The sequence below is a fragment of the Corylus avellana genome, chromosome ca1 (genome assembly GCF_901000735.1).
Source record: "Corylus avellana chromosome ca1, CavTom2PMs-1.0".
In the NCBI taxonomy this organism is placed as follows: domain Eukaryota; kingdom Viridiplantae; phylum Streptophyta; class Magnoliopsida; order Fagales; family Betulaceae; genus Corylus; species Corylus avellana.
In genome coordinates, this window is record NC_081541.1 from 1,959,458 (window position 1) to 1,986,990 (window position 27,533).

The window sequence follows — 27,533 nt, forward strand, 5'->3', positions numbered from 1 at the left end:
TCATATACGTTGTGTTGGTTTGACAAAACTTTTTAGATAATGTTTTTTGCCAAATGGTTGTTTAAGTAATATAAAGATGAAAATAGTTTTGAGTATTTTGGGCTTTTAATTATTTGTTATTACTTTTATTATTATTTTGTTAAAGAGCAAAAGGCAATTTTAAGTTTTTAACGTTGTAACAATACATGATCTAGAAAAAAAGTGTATAACTATAATGTTCTCTAAAAGCTGGCGAGGATGGTTTTAGATAGATGTCCACTGAAGAGAAGTATAAGGTAAATTGGGCATGTTTAGTACATAGCCTAATACACATGGAAGGAAGCTAGTGGCATATGAGACGTCAACGTCATGGGTTTCTCATGTGCAGGCAATAAGTTGGGGGCCATTTTTCCAATTGACCAAACTGGTGACCCAATTCCTCCTTCAATAGAAGATTTGGGCTTGGACTTGTTGATTCATTACATGTCCTTTTTCCATATCAACAGGAAAAGGGCCTTGTTGACCCAGGCTCAAGTCAAGAGACAGGATGACCTGGATCAATAATTAAAAATAGACTGTTTTAAAAACTATAAGAATCTCCTGTAATTTTTATTTTTATTATTTTTTTTATTTTTTATACATTTCCACACAAGAGAGAGGTGGATAATTCGAACTAGTGACTTCTACTTCATAAGGCATGGTCTCCAGTCAATTAAGCTATCAATTGGAGACAAAATCTCCAATAATTTTGTTTTACAATACTTGAGCCAAATTATCATCAAAATCAAAATATTTGACAACAATGCTTCTTCTTTATTCATTTCATAAAAATATAGTATATTACTTTAACAAAACAATATCATAAATATAATGAGAAATTTATTCCATCCAAATTTGATCAATGCTTTGTTTAAACTCATTGAATGTCACCGTCCCAATTAGTTTCCATATCTGCAGAATGCAGTTCTCTATAATCTCAACATAAAGTCATCAATTATTTGTAAAATAATAAGGATCCTCTCAATTTTATTTGAAATTGAGAGTATCTAGTTAATTAGTGTATTTTAGAGGGGTAAAATTGTCTAAAAAATTAAAATGACAATTTTACTCCTCTAAAAAATACTAACAAAAATTGTGACAATGTGACAATGTGACAATGTCCCCCTCAAACTACCAAAAATTGTCAATGTTCCCCCTAATGACGAAACTACCCTTAATAAAATAAAAACAAAAAATACTAAAACTTCTAGAAAAAACCTAAAACTAATTAAAAAATATCCAAAGCGTAGAAAATTAAAAATTAAAAAAAAAATCCTTTTTATAACAAAAAAATTAAAATTTTGGATTTTTTTTTTTTTTTGTTATAAAAATTTCGTTTTTTATTTTGTTTTATAAATTTTTTAAAATAAAAGTTTCCGTTTTAAAATATATATATATATATATTCGGTTTTTTAAAAAAAATATTCTTATAAAAAATTAAAAAATTTTGTTTAAAAACTAAATTTTTTTTTTTAAAAAAAAAATTGTTCTTTTGAAATTAAATTTTTTTTTAAAAAAAAAATTTAATTAATTTATAAGGGTATTTTTGTCTTATTAAGAAATATATAGGGGCATTTTGATCTTTTTGTTAGTCATGGAGGATATTGACAATGCTTTAGTAATTTAAGAGGGACATTGTCACAATTAAAAATTTGAGGGGGACCTTATCAATTAAGTTGTAATTTGAGGAGGTTATGTTGACTTTACCCTATTTTTTTCTTCGTCGTACGTATGTGATATCTTGATGGTCTAAAGAATTGTAAAGGATCCTCCTCATCCTGATGGTCTAAAAAGATCACCATTTGAATAGTTTAGATTTTATTCCAATGAAAATCAAAATAATTGCTTATATATTTGTTGAGTTGGATTAATTTGTCAGACGATGTCAAATGGTCTTTGTTTTGTTTCGTTCTGAAATGGGTCGTCCGAGCGCCATCAAATTACTTCTTTTATAAAGATAAATGGATTTGTTTGGCACTGGTATGTTATTGTTAAGTGATAGGAGCATATTAGTATAGTAAAAATTGATTGTTGTGAAAATAAAAAAATTAAAAATATTTGATATGAAAAAATTAAAAAAAAAAAAAAATTATTTTGTAGTTATTTTTTTATTTAAATAATAATAAAAAGTTATCAATATTATATAAAAAAATAAAAATATTAAGAGTTTGAAAGCATGAATAGTAAGGTTATGTTTGGCAAGTGAATGGAATTAGGAAGTAGATTGGTACAGTAACAGATTTGATTGATGTGAGAGAAAAAAATAAGAATATTTTATATAAAAAAAATAAAATATTTTATTTTATAATAATTTTTTTATTTAAATAATAATAAAAAATAATTAATTCAATATAAAAAATAAAAATATTGAGATAAACTTTAAGAGAAACAGTATAAAAATATTTTTTAAATTGTGAGTCATGCTACTTTTCTTCATCCAGCCTCTTACCAAACATAACCCAAGTGCAGTAGCACTGCCAGTTTGGTTGAGGAACATTAATGAGGCATCTTGTCCTTCAACTATTACGCAAGTTGTATGACTTCAGCCACAATGACGCGTGGTAAATAGTTTGAAATCTCAATCAAGGGGTGTCTAGAGTAATGCTATTCAGAAGCATTCCATGCGCACCCTGTCCGCAAAAGGGCTGGTTAACCCAGTTTTAATAAAAAATAAAAAATTAAAAAAAAAACTGATTTTTATCAGTTTTATTTTTAGCGCCGACCCGAACCGCCGGCGACGCCCACCTACTCACGGAAACAACTCGAAATCCGGCAACACCCACGCACAAGCTCATGAAAGCCTCAACTTTTTCTATTGTAGCTCATGAAAGTCTGTATTTCTGTGTCTTTTTTTTTTTTTTTACCTTATATATTGTTAGAGTATATTTGAATGACCCTAAAGTTAGGGTCATTCAAATATACTCTAACATATATGAGTGCTGTTTTCTTGGATATGTCATGGAAGTGTTAGTTTCAGATATCTAAATATGAGTTCCATGTGTTTGTGAAAAAATCTGAGATATATATTTAATTTTAGAAACCTGCAAATTGTTTCTGAGATCTAAGTTTCATGTTTAACTCCATTGTTTTAATTTACTTTTCTTGTGTTTTCTGTTTAGGCAAAAAAATTATTTGATCTAAATTTATTTTTTATCTTGCAGAAACCTGCAGATGGTAAGTTTTTTTAGCGGGCTAATAACGAAATGTGCACTTACCAAAGAAGAATGCGTGCTGAAATGAAACAGACTACACAACACAGGAGAAGGTTCAAGCTAGGCACACATGGACTTGGTTGTTGATATCAAAACACTTGGCTTGCACTCAGGCTTCAAGTAGTTGATAGCTGATACATTTGTAGTGTAATGTTAAATTTTTCATTCCTAATCCAATCAGTAGGTGGTGCTTTTGGATGTGGTTTGTGAATTTTGTTTATAGACAAACATGTGTCCAAATAAGAACTTGCTGTAGCACATGAGATGCAGGCCTAAAGGATTTTCAAGGAGAAAATGTTGTGCGATCTATTATGATCTATTATAAGCTCAAAGCTCTATTTAACTTGTTATGTGATTTTCATTTTTTTTTTATTTTTCTTCTTGGACATACATGCAATGGATGCATTTCTCCAGTACAGTAGCTACTTGTATTCTATTATGTAGCAAACGACTTCTAAATGTGGTTAGAATGAATGACTGTTTTTGGCAAGGTTTACTATATTCATCTACTGGAGATAATGCTCAATTTTTTTTTTATCCTACTGTATTTCGGAAAATGGCACACCAGAAATGACCATCTCTAGCTCCATTCACTTATTTGCAATTGCAAATCTGACATCCTTTGCAATGTTGAATATATATACATATATATATATGGAGAAGGAAATATTTCCATTTCATTTGAAATAAAGAGTAGAGCCGGTTCCTTATTCAAGTAAAACAAAACCAATTTGACAATAAGATTTGATTTCTATATTCAAACAATTTTCATTTCTGTCAATATCCACCTAATATGCCAAGTTAACAATATGGATACTTAGCTTGAAAAAGAAAAGAAACAGGAAAAATCTAAACAACACTTGGTTCAACTTGAGCCAATTGATATTTACACAATAATTTTACATTGGAAGTGTCTTAAACATCTCAATATGGGTCACATTAGGATAATCTAAACTACAAATACATATTCACTTCTTCTTCTCCTTAGTAAGAAACTTCTAGGCTGTGGCAACTGTAGGTTATGTACTACCTTGAGGGAGCAAAGAGGATCAAGTAACTTGTGGCTTGATCCCAACCCTCTTCAGCATTGCATTAATCGTATCCTAGTATTGGACCTGGGCAATTGGGCCTTAACCTGCTGAGAATGAAGCAACAGAGCAATAGTCAGGGCTGAAATGATCAAATAGTGTTGGGGGGCAACGACTTCACAATCAAGAATATCATGTATTGCATCTTCCTGCATATTGTAAAATCAAACATTCTTCTCACCGTGATCCCTTTGCAAAGTGGAACTCCAATGTGAATAATGTGGGCAGCAATCAAGAACTACATTGCTATATGCCCATACCTTCAATTTTCCTACCTCGAAGATGTACAAAATGGTAAATCACGTAAACAGTATAGTAGATTCTAACCATTTTTAAGGTGCTCTGGCATAAACCCAGGCATGCCAGAGCCATCACGGCATTAGATGGTCATTTTCTAGTCGCAGAGAATTAAAGTAAAACTTTGGAGCACAAAAATCTGGTAGAAGATTTTTGCTTTTGGACTTTCTGTTTGGCTATTGTTTCCTCGTTGGGATTTTGGATTTGTGGTTGTTGTTTTACATATTTGTTTGTGTAGTTGATGTGTTTGATGATTTGCCTGTATTTTTTACTTTTGGGTTTTTGGTGATTCGCTGGAGCTCCGAAAACAACACCACAGGCCCATGGTTCGCTGGAGCTCCGAAAACAACCAGAACCATTGGCTCCAAAACAACACCACAGGCCCGAATGAAGAAGGAAAGCTGTCGAAAGTTTTGAGCTCCAAAAACAAATCTGGTTTTGTTTTCTCGCTCTTTTCATTCTCCCGTTCTTCGCCATTGCAGAACAGGCGAGCAGCCATGAAATAGAATAAAAACATTGAGATATGGGTAAGATTTACCGGAAGATAGAAGGCGAGAGAGAAGCAGAGCCGGTAGAGTTGTAGCCCCGTCAGATCTGGCTGCCGGATACATGGCGGCGGTGGTGGTCGGTAGCGCTTCGTAGCCACTGTATGGTGTGGCCGGCGGTGGTGGATGGTGGTGGCAGCCAGTTGCGGTGGTGGGTGGGAGAAATTGAGAGAGAGAGAGAGAGAGAGAGAGAGAGGGGGACGTGGGACGTGGGAAGATGAAAAATGAAAATGAAATCTCCTGCCGCGCGCTTTCAGCGTTTTTTTTATTTTATTTTTTATTTTTTTATTAAAAGGCTGGTTAACTCAGGTTGGGTTAACCAGCCCTTTTGCGGACAGGGTGCGCATGAAATGCTGCTGAATAGCATTACTCGGGGTGCCTATGGTAAATAGTTTGAAAAGGGAAAAAAAAAAAAAATCCTTTATCTCAATCAAGGAGTGTGTACGATACATAGAAGGGGGAGCTCAAGGGCGAGACCAGCTTTGCTTGTCCAAAGCTGGTTTCGCTCGCTCGGTTGCTCTCGACTTTATAAGGTTCAATTCACTCTTTATATTAATACTCATTTTCTCTTTCTATTTTTTGGATGAATGAGTACAGTTTATTATTATCAAGAAGTCAAATCTAAGCTTGTGTATGAAAAGGCTCCTGTACCGTCTCTCTCCTAGCCTAAGAGAAAACCAGACTCCAACCTTGCTTCCGCCTGGGAGGAGCTCCGTTTTTCCCTCTTTCCCTCTCTTGATGTTGCTTCTTTTTGTTGCTGTTTTGCCAGAGTTAGATCCCCTCTATGCTATTTCATTCTTTATGAATTTTTAAAAAAAAATTACAAAAATTTACTCGTCAGATTCTTTACCTTTAAGGCTTTAATTAAACTTCAAGGTTGTTCTAGCATTTTTCAATACATAAGAAGTCACTTTTAGTTCCTATATATTATTTTAATATATACATTTTTTTTTTTACTTTTTTATCTTTTATATATTTTTTTTTACTTTAATTAAGGATTGTGTTGGGGTTTGAAAGGGTAGCTCAATCGGCTGGAAACCATACTTCATGAAACGAAGATCGCTAGTTTGAATTCTTCTCTTCCCTCTTGTGTGGACGTGTCAAAAAAAAAAAAAAATGATCGTGTTAGAATTTTGCGAAAAAGTGAAGGTAGGTAAGAAACTTATATTTTGTAAAGAAATCATATTGTAAGAATATAGGAAAAAGTAATGGAAGGTATTATGAAATATATTTCATAGGAAGTAAAAAGTAGTTTTGTGCCATAAACTTAAGAAATAATAAAAGAAATGAAAGATAGTATGAAATATATTTTTATATGGAAGCAAAATGTAGTTTTGTGCCATATTCTTTAATATGAAGAAGAACTGATTTATTTATTTAGTTTTTTTTTTTTTTCCTATTCACGATAGGGAAAGGGAAAAGAGGAACTCACGAATTTACCCCCCCTTTTTTTTTTGTGAAAAATATGAAACTTTCATTGATAAAATTTCATAAGCATAAAGCTCTTACATCATAGAGCATACAATTCTAAAAAATTATAACCAAAAGCTATGAAAATTACAAAGTCTTAAAAATGATTTTAAGCTTCTGTTAATCCATATACAATTACATTTAAGGAATTGCTCTACTTTGTACAGATTAAATCTAGAACATGAGTATCTCAATTACAAAACAAAAATAAGGGTTAATAACTTTTTTGGTACTTGAGTTTTTATTTTTTCTTTCCTAAGTTTTAAAACAGTATAAATCTAGTACCCAACCTATAGGAAAAGATAGAATTACTACCTTTGTTAATTCCATCAGTTCCAATTAACGGAATTTTCACGTTTAATACGCCACGTGTCCAAAAAAATTAAAAATAAATAATAAAAATAAAATAATAATTAAAAAAAAAAAAAAACTAAACCTGAAAAAAAAAAAAAAAAAAAAAAAAGTAAAAATTTTATGGTGTGCGTCAACCCCACCACAGTTTCCATCTGCTGTACGGTGCAAAGGGAAGTGAAGCAGTAGAACAGGACCAGACCCATATGAAATTCTATTCTCTCTCCAACCAAATTTATGGTCTATCTCCCTGAATTTGCCACCCCCAGTCATTGCTTCTGTTGGGCCTTCAATTCCCATTTGCAAATCCATACACTCTCTCTCTCCACTACTTTCTCAACACCAAACCGTAGATCGTTGTCCCCACAAAGCAAAGCCACAGCATTGAGCGAGACGAAGCTGATGTTACTAATCTCAAAGGCACCACAATACGCCGAATCCAGTCCTGGGAAATTGCCAGGGACCTAATTAACCATTTTCACATTCAACCCTCTACAATCTCCGACGTCCCTGTCACCGAGAATGACATGATAAGGAAGACCCAGAAACGGGCCTAACAGTCCCTGAAACTGGTGGACCACAGAAACCCATTTCCCTCTTGTTAACTCTGAACCTCTTGCCGAAACATCTCCCAAAACTAACAGCATATCAGGCCTAACACTTTCGAACGATTTCTGGTGAGCATATTAGCAAATTTCAGAAATCAATACATCAATTTCAAAGAAGAAAAATCAACAAGAAAAGCTTGGAACTAGTCTTTGAAATTACCCGAAATAACTTGGACATGTAATAGTGTCTGAAATAAAAATAAATTCTTAGCAGCTCGACAACACATTATTTCCCTTGTTTTCTAGGCAACCACGTGTTTTTTTTTTATTATATTTTTTAATTTTAATTATTTTTACTTTTTAGGACATGTGGCGTATTATGGGAGTTACACGTGGAAATTCCGTTAAGTAAGACTAATGGAATTAATGGAGGTATTAATTTTGTCTTTTCCCATAGGTTGAGTACCAGATTTGTCATGTTTTAAAACTTTGGGGAAAAAAAATAAAAAAGTGAAAACTGAGGTACCAAAAAAGTTATTAACCCCAAAAATAAATAAATAAAAAACAACAAGAAATTAACTAAGAATCCAACCATGAGAGTTAAGCACCCACATTGATCTACTTCATCCCCAACCCGAAGTCCAGGACAACAAATCCATCTCAACCCGAAGGCCAGGGCAAACAAAATGAAAAACAAAAACAAAAACCCCACAAGCAGCAGCGGAGGAGCACGACATCGTAGACATCCCTTCGAAAGACACGCTTTGAGTGAAGAAGACGATCAAATTTAAGGTTGAAACGACTAGATCTGGATATAGATCTACATCTAGATCTACTTATTAAATCCAAAGCAACCTGTTAGAAATGGAGACCGATGAAGCCTACAGAGAAGATACTGAACACTGGTACCATAAAAAGGGAGGAAGGAACATCTAGAGAAAAGGTAGAGCCCCTCTCTCTAGAAACCCTTTTTTTTAGGGGTGCAAAGGCGGTTACGGTTAGCGGTTAGTGGCAATAACCGCTAACCGTAACCGCCCTAGCGGTTAGTAAATTTCACTAACCGCAACCGCGAACCGCCTAGCGGTTAACGGTTAGCGGTTAGTGGCCGGTTAGCGGTTAGTGAAATAGATAACCGCCCGCTAACCGCTTTTTTAAAATTGGGCTTTTTTTTGGGCTTTTTGGGCTTATTTTTTTGGGCTTTTTTTACCCTCATTTTTTTTTCTTGTATTTTTAATATCTTCTTGGGCCCAATTGCTATAAATATTTGAATTGTCATTGGATCATATGATTAAGTGTTAATCTTATAAACTTACAAACAAACAAAAATACTTCAATTGTAGTTATAAGTAACACATTGTTTAATCCAATGTCAATTACTTAATTTGATATTATATGAATCACATTGTCATTGTCATTGTACATGAATAATTGATTAAGTATTGGAATTGTAATTAGATCATATAGTTAAATATTTATCTTATACATTTATATTATTCAATATGCATATAATATAACTATAAGCAATTATATATATATATATATATATATATAAAATTCAAAATTGTTCAAAATTGTTAATTTTCTTTTTTTTGTTTCTTTCAAAAAATGGTTAAATTTCTTTTTTCTAAAAAATGTTCAAAAAATACATTAATACTTCAATTGTGATTATAAGTAACACATTGTTGAATCTAATGTCAATTACTTAATTTGATATTATATAATCATATAGTCTCATTAAATTATATCATATGATTCATATGATTAATTATTTAAATTCTTATCATATTTACTTATAATCTTTTTTCTTTTAATTGAACTTAATATCTAATGGTAAATGGTAATGTTCAAACTCCTAAATCCTAAATTCCTAAAGTATCTAATAATGCTTTAATTAAATTGTAGACTTGTAGTTATAAGTAACATATTGTTTAATTCAATTGAATCAATTGTGATTATCATTGTACATGAATCATATGATTAACTTATAGACTTATGACTTATGAGTTATGTCATATTATATATGTATTATTTATTATTATATAATCATATGATTTAATGATCAAGTCATCATGTGATATAATCATATCAATTATAGTGATAATATATAAATTACTAAAATTATAATGATAATACATTAGTACTTAAATTATGTTTATAAGTAACACATTGGTCATTGTTTAATCCAATGTCAATTATTTAATTTGATATTATACGAATCATATCATCATTGTACATTAATAATATGATTCACTTGAAGTCTTGAATAAAATATTTGAATTGTCATTGAATCATATGATTAACTATTGATATTATACATTTATATTATTCATATACATATGTAGACTTATATAGACTTATAGGTTTATAATATACATTGGAAATAAGTCTCTAGATATTTAATTGTTGTATTAGTATGAATTGGTATACTTATGAGTTATGTCATATTATATATGTATAATTTTTTATTATATAATCAAATGATTTAATAATCAATCTCATGTGATATAATCATATAAATTATAGTGATAATATATTAATACTCAAATTGTGATTTAACTATTTTTTAAAAAAAAATTGTGATTTAATGATCAAGTGATTATATGATATAATCATATAAATTATAGTGATAATATATTAATACTCAAATTGTGATTTAATTATTTTTTTTAAAAAATTGTGATTTAATGATCAAGTGATTATGTTATATGTATAAATATTTTTATAATTATAATTATAAAAATATATTATATAAAAAGACGGTTAGCGGTTAGCGGTTACGGTTAGTAGACCCAATAACCGCTAACCGCTAACCGCTAGGCGGTTATGGCGGTTAGGCGGTTAGCGGTTAATGCGGTTAGACGGTTAGGCGGTTAGGCGGTTGGCGGTTATAGCGGTTAGCGGTTAGCGGGCGGTTAAAAACCGCCCGCCTTTGCACCCCTACTTTTTTTTCTAAACTCACGTATTTACTTTTAATCAACTAGCTAGTAAAGTATATATACTCAAAGTTCGATTTTTTACTTTTTATCTTTTCATTTTTTTTTTTAAAGTTTTATTTCTCAACTTCCGGCATGCTATATATTACGATGTTTGATAATGGTTTTTTTAATAATATATATTTTTAATTTTGGGTTTCCTTTTACCAATTAAATATCCATCTAATATCTGGCATTTTTTTTCTTGGTCTTACAATTTCTATTGAAATTGGTAAAATTAATTTTTTTAAAAAATCTTTGTTTCTTCATTATCATGTACTTATGTTGCAGAGTTTTACAGTGAATTATTTTTGCTTCTTCCCTGAAAAAATTCCTATGGTGCACTATATGGGGAGGTTGCACTTAGAATAGATAAAACATGGTGTATCGTCTAATCAATTTTTCATTTTTTAGGAACCAAAATTCAGCCTTTTGTGGCAATAAAAGAAGTTCGTGGGTCATTGATAATTCGGAGGTCAGTTATGAGTCAACGCGGGCGTCGGCCAGAGAATAGGGAGAGGTTGGCATCTTCTTCTTCCAATGTGCTAACTATAGTTGCCTCTACATGATTGATATGGCAATTAACATTGTAATTTGTAAATATTTTTCACTGATTCTGTATGACTGAAGGCACCATTATGGCATCTTACGAAGTATATAAATTTTTACTTAATTAACTTACTTTGTAACAACTAAAAGTTTGACCTATCCACGCTTATCATGCAATTTTTTTCCACGTAAATTGAGTATATATATATATATATATATATATATATATATATATATGTGTGTGTGTGAATATAAAATGATGAAGTTTTACATTGGAAATATGTAAAAAGTGTGAGTAGTTCATATAGCATAGTGGAGCCCAAATTCATAGACTTAAACTTTTGGATTGTGTAGTGTCTTAATATACTTTATTATTGGCTCGCTAAAAAGACTTATTAAGGTATCAATCTGCCTAACAATTAATTAGGTGATTTTTTGCTAGTATTAATTATCAGTTAAATCTACTGTTTTTTTTTCTTTACCAAATGGCACTTACCACATCAATAACATGAGTTTGTAAGAGAGTTATATATAGTAAGCCAAAAGGCAAATACTAACATATTAACAAATTGAGTAATATTGCTACATATAGTATAGTCTCACTTTCGCTAGTATTAGTCTCACTTTTTTAAAATTATCATTAAATTTGTAATGAATATTTAATTTGATTTTAATCTAATGGTAATTTTAAAAATCATCTTTGAATGTGAAGAAATTGGCTCTATCTTTGTGAAGAAATTGGTGTGAAGAAATTGGTCTTATAAAAGTCATCTTTTAGCGTGAAGAAATTGGTGTAAAAAAATAAAAGTATGTGTAACGTTACTCTAACAAATTTTCACGCTTTCATGCAGCGGGGCTCTATGTTTTTTATATTGTAAGCACACCTAAGATTATAGGATCTAACACATTCTATTTGGTCCCACTATCACTACATGAGTTTTAAGAAATTAAGAAAATGATATAAAAATATTAACATGGTTTTTTGCTTGTTATGTTCGATCTGCTCAGGAAGTCGGATAGTGAGAAGCAATTAGGTTCCTAGGATGATGGAGTTGATTTAGGAGGAAACAAAACAAATCTTGACCCAGCGAGGCGGCTCATTTTTAAGTGGCATGCGATGTTTGTAGTGTCTTGCGTGATTGCAGTATCAGTGGACCCTTTGTTATTTTCCCTTCCTGTCATCAACCAAGCTAACAAGTATGTTGCGTTAGACAGAAGATTAAAGATCACAACTATTTGTTTGCGATCGGTCTTCGATATGATTTATTTTGTGAATATCATTTTGGAATTTGTTTGTCCTTATATAGACAAGGACGCTTGCCGTATATCTGGACGAACTGAGATTGTTACAAATGCTCAATTAATAGCAAAGAGGTACTTGATGACGTACTTCGCAATTGACATCCTCGCTATTCTTCAATCCCACAGGTATTAGGGAATTTTATTTTTCTTCCTAAAAGAACTGTTTTTTGTGAATATATCCCTAAACCATTACTTATTTTGTACTTAAACCTTTAGACTTTAAAAAGTGATATTAGGGTCTCCCATATTACCACCATATATCAAATTAGGTACTTTTACATTTGTCTTCCCAAAATACCCTTAAATTTATTAAAGATAGCCATTTGAACATTTAAAATTATTTAAAAAAAAAAAAAAACTAAAAACACCAAAAAGGGATGACCCTTTACTTAGCCCTCTTATTATTATTATTTTTTTTTCAAATGATTATTTTTAGATTTTATTTATTAATAACTTCAAATGTATTTTGGAGAGGAAAATACAAAAATGTATAATTTGACACACAATGGTATATTATGCGAGAATAATTGTACGTAAAATTGGTGATTGATTGGAGGGCTAAAGAATATTTTCCCTTTTTTTTTTTTTTTTTTGTCAAGTGTACGTAGCTGCAATGTATGAAGATATATATATATACGTGGATTCATTCCCACTGAGTTACACATCGATCCTATATATGTTGTTTGAACAAACAATGTCATACATGCATAAGTAGTAGATCTTACGCATGCTGCTCGTTGTAATTTGTCCAGGTTTTAGTTCCAATTATATTTTCAAAAATGAGAAGCTCAAAATTTTTGGACGCAAGGAGGTTCCTAAACGCCTTTGTTATGTTGCAATATGTGCCAAGAGTTCTCCGAATCTACCTATCATGGAGGAATCTTATCGAAAGTTCCAGAGAACTTGCCCGAAGAGTATGGATTAAAGCTGCATTTTATATTTTTCTATACATCCTTATCAGCCATGTAAGATTATTGATTAACCCATCTTTATTTTTTTTCTCAGTCTTTCGTCGGATTTCTTCTTAAAACTTTACATTTCAAATGAAAATAATATACTTCGATAATTAATCACAAGCATACATTGTGAATATTTTTCTATTGTGCTCATTCTTTTTTTATCCAGGTATAATTGTAACTTATGCTTACTTAATGGTAATGACTAGTTGACTTTTGTAATTCGGGTATAAAGAGCCCAAAAAAATGTATATATATATATATATATATATGGGGATTATCTAGAAAATAATCAGCTGAATTCTTTTCTTCTCAAACTTGCTGGTCTTTTAGGTATTTGGTGCCGTTTGGTACTCTTTCTCTATCAAACGAGAGATGGTTTGCTGGCACATAACTTGTGAAAATCATATTGGATGCACACCAAGTTCTTTTAAATGTGGTCGCAATTTAGGAAATTACACATTTTTAGATGATGATTGTCCTGTACAATCATCAAATACAACACTTGTTGACTTTGGAATATATCTTGAAGCCCTTCAATCTGGTACTATCTCGTCCACAAATATTCTTCCAAAGATCATGCACTGTTTTTGGTGGGGCCTCCGAAATTTGAGGTTTGCACATATTGAACTCTTTGTCGCTCCATAATAGTTGGTTATTATCAATAAGCATATAATGTTACACATTGATTTAGGTTATTATCTTATACATTATATATAATTCTCCAATCTTGCAGTTCTGTCGGTCAAAACCTTCAAACAAATACCTATTTCTGGGAAAACTGCTTCTCAGCTAATATTTCGATCTTTTTTGTACTTCATCGGTACCGTGCAGGTTGTGCTCGTCATTTTTATTTTTATTTTTTTAAGATTCAGTCCTCTTATTCATATAATTATGCATGTGAGCGTTAGATCAGATGGTCTCTGTATGCATAGAAGGACACAACATGCACTTGCTGTGAGTGGACAAAGAATCCGACGTGGTCGCCAAATCTGAAATCTGTATCTAGAGTCTAGACTATATGGCTGCAAGATCTGTAATGACCACTGTGTGGCTCCCAGATCTGTCTCTGTGGTCATTGACTTTCAAGCCATATCACTAGTGTCAGCTCAGCTTAGCATTCCTTGGAGAAGGACCCTCTCCATTTGATTGTGATTCATTTAGTTGATTTAGTTGTTTTAAGAGGATATGTTTGTTAAAAAAAATAAAATGATAAAATTGTCCCATAAAAATAATTAACTTGTTTCTCTCAATTTCATTTGAAATTGAGAGATCCAAGTACGCATTCCATAGGGGAGGAGCATTTAATTATTTATAATTTATTCTCTTAAGAAAGACACTGCTACGACTATAACTTCATTGCTTACCATGTGCAAGCTGTTACAAGCAGGCCATAAGGCACGAGCTAGCAAAAAGTGTTCGGCCTTATCGATTGGGAAAGTGTATTAGAATTTTATTTTTTATTTTTTAGCTTAGACAATGTAATTTGTGTTCCTTCTATTTTTCCAAAGGCTAATAAGAGTTTAAAGTTTTCTACATAGACTAATTTTTGTGCAGAAATATTGTAGATTCAAAAATTTCTGAAATTCAACAAAAGATTTATTAATTACTAATTTTGATAGTTAAATTTTTTTAAAACATTACAATCTTAATTATTAGAAGGTCAATCGTATATTTTAGTATTAAAATATTATTATAAATAATTAAATTCATCATTTTTTTTTACAATTTGATAAACCGAACTTGTTGGGTGATAGACATACATGCAGATAGCAACTGAGAAGTCGGAGAAGATTACACAAAATATGAAACATAAAGAATTAGACATAAAGTTATGGATGTCTAGAAACAAGCTTCCTGATGAAATGAAAGAGCGGATCATCTCTTGTATACAGCACTGACTGAAAGAAAATAAAGATTTTGATACGGAGAAACCGATCCCTCATCTTTCTAATATAAATCTTGCAAAGGAGATTAAGCGCCATCTTTGCCTACCCCTGCTAAAAGAAGTGAGTCTTCTTCTTCTTCTTTTTTTCTTTTAAGCTTTTGAAAATATATATATATATATATTTTCTTTGGGAGAATGTAATAAAAAATAAAAAGTTGGAAATGTGTAAATATAGTATAAAAATGGATAAACAATACGACTTTAAAGAATTGAATTGATATTTAAGGTGTTGTTGTTCATTGTTAGAATATTATGAATCCTCTCTTTGCTTGGTCCTTACTCTTGGCTTGGTTGCTAAGTTAATTTCCTTATTATTGTAAATATGCCGATTTTATATTATTTTGTAATTATTGTATTTCCTCTCTTTTAGGGCATCATTCAACTCTAAATAGATCATTCCATTGTACAATTGAAAACACATCAAAAATACAAATTTCTTCTCTACAATTATCTTTCTGTTGTCCTTTTCATGATCCAAAAACCCCATTTTAGCATTCATGTTGAAGACCGTTGTCAGTACTCTTTGCTTTGAAGAGAGTAAACTAATGTCGATGATGGAAGTGGCTTAATTGGCCATTGCAAGTTGTTTTAGTGCTTGATGTTGAATATTATCCATACACACTCGTATAATCATTTCTATATTAGACTTATTCTCGTTGTTTGCAATCTAGGTGCAAAGCCTTAATAATGAAAGTGAATATCTACTGCGATTGATCTGCGAATCTCTCAAGCTATTGTACTACAATGAGGAGAGCTACATTCTCCGAGAAGGAGAACCACTTACTGCGATGTTTTTCATCACGCAAGGCAGTGTATGTTGCTTCAAAACCAGTAATGGTGAGAATGGTGAGGGAATCGTCCCAGAGTGTACCAAGATCAATTATTGTTTTAAGGAAGAAACTACCACAACTATAACTTCATTAATTGGTTATTTGTGCAAGCTGTGTTTTATTTTTTATTTTTAAAGTTTAGACTATGTAATTTTTGTTATTTATATTTTTGGAAAGGTTAATTAGACTTGAAAGTTTTCTACATAGACTAATTTTTTATTAGGTCTTTGTAGATTCAAAAATTTATGAAATTCGACAACATCCATTTTTAATTAGAAATTTTGATCACTATAAAGTTTTGTTGTTTTCTTTTTAACAATGGCTAATTTAAGATGTATCACAGACGTTAGTATAATAGAATAGTAAACGAACTCTAAAATACTCATGTAAGTAAACCAACTCTAAGACTGCTTTGAATGCTTACCACTCTAGGTGGTTTGTATTGATATTTATAATAATACAAGTATTCTAGTTATACTTGAACTAGGATACAAAGAGATAAGAGATAACTAATACTAAGAGATAAGAGATAAGAAGAGATAAGAGATAATTACAGGGATGAATTCTAATTACATATAATAACCTCTTGGGTTTATCTACAGTTTGTTATTATCTTAAGTGTGAGAGTTCTATACTATTATGTGTTCTAACAGATAGTGATAGAATGGATGTGTAATATGTAACATAAGTCATTAGTATAAATTATTAAATTCATCATTTTTCTCTAATTTGATAAACCAAACTTGTATAATAGACATACATACAGATGGCAATCTAGAAGTCGGAAACGGAAGCTAAGAAGTTAAAAATGGCAGCTGAGAATTTAAAAATGTTAAAAATTATAAAAATGGAAGCTATGAAGTCGAAGGCAATTAAACGCAATATGAGACCCATAGAATTTTGGATAGCTAGAAACCAGCTCCCTTCTGACATGACAGGGCGGATCATCTCCTACATACAGCACAGAATGGAACAGAATAAAGATTTTGTTATGGAGAAACCGATCCCTCAACCTTCCAATTATCTTACAAAGGAGATCAAGCGTCATTTTTGCTTACTCATGCTAAGAAAAGTGAGCAATTTTTATTTTCTTTTAAGCTTTCGGCCATTGTCAATGACAGAAATGGCCTTGGCCATTGCAATGTTAGAGTATATATTTGAATGACCCTAAAGTTAGGAATTTGATTATAATTGATGAAGATTAGATTAGTTTAATTTAGGGATTTGATTATGATTTGATCACCCTAAATTAGGGATTTAATTAAGATTACATTTATGTGTAAGCTCTATAAATAGAGCATTCTGTATTGTGAACAATTCATTCAATAAGAGCTTAATGTAGCTCTATGGGCTTTATCTGTGGATGTAGGTCGTTGACCGAACTACGTTAAAATATGAATTCTATCATGATATCAGAGCTGTTGGCTAACGCCAAAATTCGATCATAACTATCCTGTGGATTTCATTTCTTTTTGCCTATCATGATTCTTTCATTCATTTCTTTTTGCCTATCATGATTCTTCTCTTGCTCTGCTCACAAATTTTCAAGGTGAAGTTAGTTTGATTTACATCCAGTTCTTCTTTGACCCTGTTGGCTTTGCTTGTTCCCTGCAAGATCGTGTTCCAGCCTAAACAACCCACACAGCAAGTGTGACAATGAGCCTTTGGTGGGTGATGTAGTGAGAATTTTTTGCAAAGATCGACATCTTGAAGGCAATAAGGGATTCAAAGAGCATCCACAAATCGATGGGGCAATTGGGTGAATTTTTATTGAGTGATTTGGTAGTAGATTGTTCATTCTATTATTGTATATCAAAAAAAAAAAAAAAAAATGTATGTTGCTGATGCAATGCATGAGAGAAAACAAAACCAGAAAAACAAAAAAAAAAAGGAATGAAAATGAATGAAAAAAAAAAAAAAAAACAAACAAACAAAACAAAACAAAAAAGAATGAAAATGAATGAAAAAAAAAAAGAAAAAAAAAAAAAAAGGCCAAGTTGCCCATCAAAAGATGCAAAGTTGCCCATCCATTGGCCCATAGTTGGCCTATTTTTGCTCGGCTTTGTGGTATTGGTTAAAACTCAGGGCATTTCAGCCCATAGTTGGCTCTCACTTCAGCCTAAAGTTGGCTCTCCTTTTATTTGGCTACGTGGTATTGTTTAAAACCCAAGCCTACTTTAGCTCATAGTTGGCTCTCATTTTAGCTCAAAGTTGACTCTCTTTTTTGGACCATAGATGGCCCTCTTTTGTATCGTTTTGCTATCTCAAAAAAAAAAAAAAAAAATCAAACTCAAGGTTTCAGGATCTTCCACCTTGAGTTTGAGGGAGGATCTTAGAGTATATATTTGAATGACCCTAAAGTTAGGGATTTGATTATAATTGATGAAGATTAGATTAGCCTAATTTAGGGATTTGATTATGATTTGATCACCCTAAATTAAGGATTTGATTAAGATTACATTTATATGTAAGCTCTATAAATAGAGCATTCTGTATTGTAAACAATTCATTCAATAAGAGCTTAATGTAGCCCTATGGGCTTTATCTGTGGATGTAGGTCGTTGACCGAACCACATTAAAATATGAATTCTATCATGCAAGTCGTTTTAGTTCTCATTATTATTCTCGTTGTTTGCAATCTAGGTGCAAATCCTTAATAATGAAAGTGAATATCTGCTGCGATTGATCTGTGAATCTCTCAAGGCATTGTACTACAATGAGGAGAGCTACATTCTCCGGGAAGGAGAAACACTTGATGCGATGCTCTTCATTACGCAAGGCAGTGTATGGTGCTTCAAAGCCAATAATGGTGAGAATGGTGAGGGCAATTCCTCAAGCCCTCAATGTATTGAAAAAGGTGACTTCTACGGAGAAGAACTTCTATAGTGGGGCCGGTTCAACGGCTCCCCCTCTCCCAAACTATCGGAGCTTCCAATCTCTACCACAACTGTCAAAACCCTTACAAAAGTTGAAGCTTTTGTTCTAACGGCCAGTGACTTGAAAAGTCTAGTTTCCAGGTGTTCCCTAGCAGCGTCCAAAGCAGCTTCTATTGCAGAAGGCTTTGTACAAGCAATTCGCCGCGCCTAAAGAAAAGATAAATGAAAATTCTCCTGACCCAAAATGTCTTTGTGTTAATTAAGTTGTATACTACACTGGTTAATTTGCCCGTGATAAAGGTGTTAGTTGTTTGGTTCCATATGCTGGTTAAACTAATTACCACATCAACATCTTGAGGCCCAATAATGTTGCTGCATATAATACAAGGAGAATTATTTACGTACTGAATATGAGCAGAGATGGGCTTACACTAAAACAGGTGGCTGGACATGGGTACAGGAGGCTTCAATTCATATATGCCTTCATCTTTATGGAGCTGCTTTGTAAGATCCCATTCAAGAATGAAACAGCTAGCCTTCACAATATGTTTTCCTTTGTTCAACATGATGCAACTTCCCCTGCATACCAAATCCTAAACCCTTTAATCCCACTCAGAATTTATAATTCATGTGCATTTTTACCCTGCATAAAGGAAGGTGAAAAAAGAAAACAAAACACACATGCATGCACACGCACACAAAATAAAGGGTTAAAAAAATATCGTGGGCAAATGCTAGGAGAGAATTATAATAATTACTGCCCAGCATTAGATAAGGAGGAGGTGATTCATATATACGGCTATTGAAAATGAAAGTTTGACATAGCAGTATAGGCTTTGGGACCAACAAAAATGAATTTCACCAAAACAAAGAGATGGACTTGAAGAACATTAGTGGTAATCTCTAGGAAGTTACCAGTGTTGCAATTGAAATTCAAAGCTTAGCTGTATATGTGACAAATAATTGTTGGGTGGTCCCTCTTATGTGGGACCAATCCCATGGGCTACAAAATAAGCCCTTTGTTTTGTAGTATAAAGTAACACACGGTGCGTTTGTTTTTTTGAAAAAACAAAAAAAATTTACATAATCACTTCGATTAGATATAGGAGGACCGTTTGTGGTCTAATTTTGATGAAATTTTAGTACGTTGTTCTTGGCGATAAGTAACTAATATTAATAGTTGGATTTCTTCTTCAATTGCTTGGTTGCTCATACCTAATTTTTAGAGTGACAAATTTATGAATAATTCAAGAATGCATATATTCTTGAAGTGTTGGTAGACTCTAAATATTTCTCTAAATAAAACATTATAAACTCATTATTGTTGATAATGAAATATTTAACTGTATTAGGTCCTACGATTTTTCTTTTTGCATTAGAGAAAATTTCTACGTAAAAAATCTTTGTGTCTTGCTTAATTGTAAGTTGCTTGATTATTTTTGGGGGAGTTTATTTTGTATGCTAATTTGACTATTTAATTTGAAAAAATAATGATAGATTTCGCAATGTGTTTAAAATTGGTATTCAACGCGCATATATAACAAAATCTACAATCACCGAGCATTCACAAAGAAGAAATTAATAATAGATTTTTTTTTTTTTTTCCTGCCCATATTCCGCCATCATCTGTGCTGAAACCCATTACCCATTGCCTCCATAAAATGGCCTACTATGGTCCTAGACCCAACCGGTCGATTTACTCTGAAGTTGCATTGGATTGGTGGCACAAAATCCTAACCACAGAATTAGTTTCGGTCCACTTGACAGGAGCCACAATGTCTTTGTCGGTGAGATGCTCTCGAAACATCTCCTATAATAGGTTATCCCATAAAGCCTACGAGGCCGAGATTTAGAAAGCTCTTATTTTGATGGATAAGTTATGGCCCAAAGGAAAACAGAACAATAACAATAATAATAATAATAATAAGCAAAAGAAAGAAACACTCTTTAACCTTTTTTTTTTTTTCAAATATAGGTTGATTTGGCTCTTATAATGTCCAGAACAATTTTCTTACGAGTCTGTTTTGGCTTCAGAACAATATTTAGATCTAAATACATGTATGCAAACTCGAGATTTATCATGTTGACCTCTTTCTTCTAATAACGAATATTAGAAGCTCTTTTTTTGGTATTATTGTTTCATCTTTTTGTTAGTATTGAAATCAATAATTAAAGACACTGGAATCTCTCTTTTGAGTCTTTTTTTCTTTTTCTTTTTTTTCCATTGTCATTGATCATTTATTTTCCATTTTTTATGTGTTCTTAATACGTTTCAACTATATATATATATTACCTTGAAAAGAAGTTGAAACTGTTCAGCGTCAAATTGAATTGTTAAAAGAAAGTGAAGGGAGTGGAAATGAAAAAGAAAAGGAAAAGAAAGGGTTGGCTTAGTTGTCTAGCATGGCTGTGTTTGGCAATGTAATGGAAAAAGGAAGTGAAACAGTATTATAATAGATTTGATTGATATAAGAAAAAAAAAGTAAGAATATTTTGTATAAAAAAGTAAAAAAAATTTGTTTTGTAGTGATTTTTTTTTATTTAAATAGTAATAAAAAATAAAAATATTATGATTGTTTTTTAGAAGAATTTTTTGAATTTTTAAGTCCGGTCCGGCCCGGCCGTTTCCCAAACACAGCCAATTATCACCTTTTAGATCTTAAGTTTAAAATTTGCTAAGTGTAAACTATCCTTCAAGTCATACCTTTTTTTGTAAGAAGTCAATGATTTAAGCAATATATGGGTCCCAAATTTATTTTGGAGGGATAAGTTCGAAGGACATTGCTACTTATCTCCTTGTGGAAATTTCCTGTCATAAATAAATAAAAAAGTTGTGGAGCCATGCGAGCATGAATTCCAATTGGGGTTAGTTGGCTTTTGGCCTTTTCCGCAGATTTCTCTATCCAAGACGGATCAAAGTTGGAATGCTTCTGATATTAGTGTAGTTTTAGCTTCTTTTCAAAGTTGGAATGCTTTGAAGGTTTCACGTAGTGCCAACTTTAGGGCACATGCTCTAGCTAAATGGGCCGCTTCCCATCTTGTTTTTGGAAGCATTCCCACAGGATCGCCTATTCTCTCTTCCATCCGGATCAGAAATGGGAAGGATCCTCCCCTGTAGTCCTTTTCCTTCATTCAATTAGAGAAAAAAAAAAAAAAAAAAAAAAAAGACAGCCCAACTTCACTGTTGATGGTCCGACATTGCTAATTATTCGTACATCCGGTATTTACTAAGACAACTACGTGGCACACAAGGGCGGATCGAAGGGGGTCGAGAGGGGTAAATGCCCCAGCAATCTAGACAAAAAATAATAATGTCTCATGTGGTCCAATTTTTCTATAAAATTGTCATGTCCACTGTTAAGACAAACAAAAAAATGTCTCATGGACTTGACTTGTGAATTGAACCACTTAAATGCTCCAAACCTCCAGCTATACAAAATAAAAGTACTAATTTTTTTTTTATTTTTTAGAAAGTTCACGTTTATCTCAAATTATCACTCTCTTACTTAATAAATAATATCATCTCAAACTTTTAATTAGGACAATGTTCTTCTCAAACTATCAAAAAAATTGTTAATGTATTTCTAAAAAGAGCAAAAAAACAAAAATAACTATAATTTTTTGTCAATAAAACAAATACCCATATAAATTTGAAAAAAAAAAAAAAATTCTTTAAAAAACAATTTTTTTCATTTTCATTTTTTATTTTTTAGTTTTTTTTTTTACAAAACAAATTATTTTTAATTTTATCAAGGGTATTTTCGTCATTAGTAGGGACATTAACATTTTTTGGTAGTTTGGATGAATATTGTCAATTGAGTGGTTGTTTGAGAAGGTATGTAGACTTTTCCTTACTTTAAAAAAAAAATAAATAAAAAAAAAAAAAAATACAAAAGTAATTAAAAACCAAAAAAAAAAGGCATGAGATTTGATTTCTTTAGGCAAAAAGCATGACACATGACGTGACATGAGTAGAGCTGTAAACAAACAAAGCTATCCGTAAACTCACTTGGGCTTAGCTCGATAAGCTCGGCTTGTGCGTGACTCGGTTATTAAATGAATCAATCGTGGACATGAAACTATACTTCTTTTTTTTTTTTTTTTTTCTAAACAAATAAGGGAAAATGGGTTGCATGGAATTGATCAACAATAAAGGGGTGGGCACCCCAACAATAAAGCCCAAATAAAAAATACAGTATAGATTCAAAAACAGTAACAAAGTAAACTATATCTCACTTCTATCTTATCGTAAGGAAATCTAGAAGGCCACTTGGAGAGATGGAATTAGTCTTGTGCGGAGAAATAAAATGACAAAATGTCATTTTCTCTCTAATAATCTCATTATTGAGTCGAGCCAAGTGCTTTTACAGGATTTTTTCTTTAGCGAGCCGAGCCGAGTCAAGCCGAGATTCCTAAGGTCGTCACAAGCTTGAGCTTCGCTAGAGCTTTTGTACACTGTGAACGAGCCGAATTTGTGCCTTTACAGCGTCTTGAGTAGTATTAAAAGTGCTCGAAAATTTAAATTGCATTTAGACTTGCCAAAGTAAAAGGCTACTTTTGTAAAAACAAAATAATACTAATAATAATAAAAAGGTAGAATGTTGCTACAGATCTAAGGTAAGGGTTGCAATCTGTGTTTGCATGTTAGGTTCGAATTATGTCGAGACGTGTGTATAAATTATCAAGGTCAATTTTAATATGATCAATTTAATTAAACATATCAAATTCTTTAACATTAACTGTTTAATTTTGTATTGGGCTTGTGTTTGGTCTATAGGTCATGTCAAAAATTGCTCGTTATTATGTTGCGTGTCGAATTTGGATTGTGTTGAAGCATGGATATAAGACATAAGTTAACATTAACCTGATCTATTTAATTAAACGAGTTAGACTCCTCAACCATAACCTTTCAATTTCGTGTTAGGATCATGTCGAGTTCGCGAATTGTGTCAAAAATTATTAAGCCAACCTAAAAGAAACAATTCCTTAGAAAAAAATTTAAAAAAAAAAAAAAAAAATTGTCATTTTACAAAAGTTTTGGACAATTGTTTTACAAGACTTTGCCGCCTGACGTAGCTTTAAAAAATTATTTGCACTCAAAAACATTTGAACCTTAAGCCTAATAAAATTAATCACTAAATTTCAAAGCCTTCTACAATTGATCCAATCCTTTGAGATTATTCTAAGATAATATTGTACTTGAAATGGGTTGAATCCCACGAGTTGATTACTTCTGTTATAGAGATAAATAGTACTGCCATTTTGGTCGAGGGCATTACGCATTTTGTCCTCCATGGATCACGCATGCATGTTGTAGCTATGACTTCAGCCACAATGACGTCAATTAGCAAATTGCACAACTACGTACGGATATATATCTCTATCACCTTTTTAACTCAATCCCCATGTGAGTCGTCGTTTTTGTCAATTAGCAAATTTATTGCACTAACAACTTATTTCGAGGTTGTTAAAATTTTTGGCGGGCAGTTTTGCCCCTACTTAATTGTTTGGCTCATTCCTGACCATATTCCAAAGTAGTGGTTGTAACCATCCTAAAATTAATTTAATTAATTAATTTGGAGTATTATTCGTAGTGCGTTCACATTAAATATCATTGATACAATCACAAAACTTTTAAGGAGAAATATTACAACTTTCAAACACCTTCTAACTACTCAACACAAACTTGACAACATGCAAGAGCCCTTCACTCGGCATCTTCAACCCACGAAATTAATGTTTAATCCAACACTACATCAAAATTATTAATTTGTAAAACACAGAAATGTTTCACATGTAACAAAATAACTGCATAAGTCAACAACTTAATAAATTATCAAGAAACTTGTTATCCAATGAGCCTTAATTATCAAAACATATTTCGTAAACTTTGATAATTGACAATGTCAAGAATTTTGCAGTAGGAGTGAAAAAATAAATTGTAAGTTTCATTTATATGTTTTAAATTATAATTAAATTTTGTTTAAATTGTTACTTGTAGTTTTTAATATTTTTAATCTATTTTTTCATCTTATCCCTAGAGAACAGAAATTCTAGCTCCCCCACTTATTACTTATTGGCATGTTCAAAAGAGATGAAATTGATTGGTCAACTGAGGAGTGTGCAAACGATGCGTTTAGCATCATGGACACATATTTTTATACAAATTACGTAGATAAAAAAAGACTCAATTCTCGTGCTATTTATTTATTTTTTATTTGTGGTACGTATGTGATATCCATACGCGTACAGAATTATGAGTAATGAAGCGCCGAAAAAGTGGGAATAACAAATCAACGGTAGCAGGTGATGCTACAACCTGGTACGGTGATACTCCAATCGACGGTAGTTTTTTCTTAAAAGTTAAGAAGACAAGTGAAAGGCTAGTGCTAGAGAGTCAAACAAATGAACTCAAAAAATTTACTAAATTGATGTGTTATGAGTTTTTAAATTTAAAAAAATGTAATTTTCTCTCTCTTATCTGCTATTCACAGTCTGCCACGTCAGTTTAAAAAAAATTCTGAGTCCATTTGTTTGGTTCCCTAACAGTTCTCCAAGTCAAAAGAATGAAAATTGGATGCCGAATTTCTCTCACTTGTCAAAATGGACGCGGGGGGATTTGGCGTGCAATGTACGCTTCACCTTCAAAACCTATAATTGTAGATAGTGTTTGCCAAGTGGCCAGGGCCCAGGGCCGACACTGTAGTGCCTTTTTAAGAATATGAGTTTGATTGGTTTTAGTAAAAATGTTTTGTAGGGAAAAGTGAAAAAATATATTTTATATGAAAAAATGTAAAAAAAATTGTTTTGTAGTGATTTTTTTTATTTGAATAATAATAAAAAAAATGATTAATGTGGCATAAAAAGTAGGAATATTGAGATTAATTTTGAGGTGAAGGTATTTTTTTTTGAGAGATTGATAAAGAGGCCCGGTACAGGACCAGTCCGTTCCATTGGCAAACAATACGATTGCATGTAATAGGGGCTAGCTAGGGCCAAAGTTTTCATTTGCCAACTAAAAACTACTACCGGAAAGTTTTTAATTGCAACGTGAATCACGTGATGTCAGTGGTAATATTTTTGTTAATTCACGAATTGTTTTCCAAGTTAGAGCAAGGAGGGAAAGGAGAAGATGAATTCGTAAGAAAGGATGAGATATATTATTGCAAGTTAGGTTGCACTAATTTATTGAAAAGTGCCTAGACATAAAGACAAAAAAAGATTACATATGCCCTTACATCATTTACACGCACTTTTTTTAACTCTTTACTTTCGCCTGTTTGGTAAAAAGATTTGGACCTTGGCACTGTAGTCAAAATTAATTTATGTGAGAAAAAATAAAAATATTTGATATAGAAAATTAAAAAAAAATTGTTTTGTAATAATTTTTTTATTTAAATAGTAGTTTAATCTGATTAATGTAATATAAAAAATAAAAATATTAAAAATTTTGAATTTTTTGAAGAATATACCGGACCATCAAGATCTTTTGCCAAACTTGCCCTTAATGTCTCTTCTAGCCTTTGTGACTAAAGAGTGCTAAAGAGATAAGTACGAGAATACTAACATCTTTTAATATTGACAAGTGGTAGATTCATTTTAAAAGTTCCTTATCACGTGGTATTCTACAACAATATATAAATACTTTAATGATGAAGAACCCTTCCAAATCAGCGTCATTTTGTGTACTCAACTGTTGCAGATTGAATGTCAAACAGAGAGCAGTCAGAACGTCCACTTCGCAGTCTTGTTCGGACGTTATGTTATTTTTCTCGCATTTTTATGATTTCAGTTCGCCCCCGTCCGAACAGCTACTTGTCCCGTCCCGATGCGTAGCTGTGTTTTGGCTTAAACCGACTTTATTTCTTTTATTTTAGGTTTAGGGTTTTGAGAGTCTATAATTTTAGCTTCCAGAAACATAGCTTTGATTATTATTTCAGTTTTTCTCAATAAGAGATTAGAGAGTCGAGATTTCTTTATATTTTCCTTAGAATTATAGATAGACTTTATTATTTTAAGAAGAATTCCTAGATCCTTGATAGATTCAATATCTAAGAATTATTTATCTTTATTTTTGTACTGTTTTCTTTACATTCCACTAAGTCAAGTTGCATTAGTCCTTAAAGTTGAAACATTTGAACCTTAAACCTGATGAAATTAATCACTAAATTTCAAAGCCTTCACCAAGTGATCCAATCCTTTGAGATTATTCTAAGATAATATTCTACTTGGAATTGGTTGAATCCCACGAGTTGATTACTTCTGTTATAGAGATAAATAGAACTGCAATTTTGGTCGAGGGCATTACGCATTTTGTCCTCCATCGATCACGCATGCATGTTCTAGCTATGACTTCAGCAACAATGACGTCAATTAGCAAATTGCACAACTACATACGGATATATATCTCAATCACCTTTTTAACTCGATCCTCATGTGAGTTGTCGTTTTTGTCAATTTGCAAATTTATTGCACAACAACTTATTTTTTATATATATAAATGGACTTATTTGGCATTGGTATGTTACTGTTTAGTAGTAGGGGAGAACATCTCCAAAAGAGTACCAAAAG

The 27,533-nt window shown here is 31.9% G+C and overlaps 1 pseudogene; it reads left to right on the forward strand.

The window, feature by feature from the left end:
• The first annotated feature begins 12,167 nt into the window (after window positions 1-12,167).
• LOC132167014 (cyclic nucleotide-gated ion channel 1-like) lies at window positions 12,168-19,173 on the forward strand (annotated as a pseudogene).
• Window positions 19,174-27,533: the final 8,360 nt, after the last annotated feature.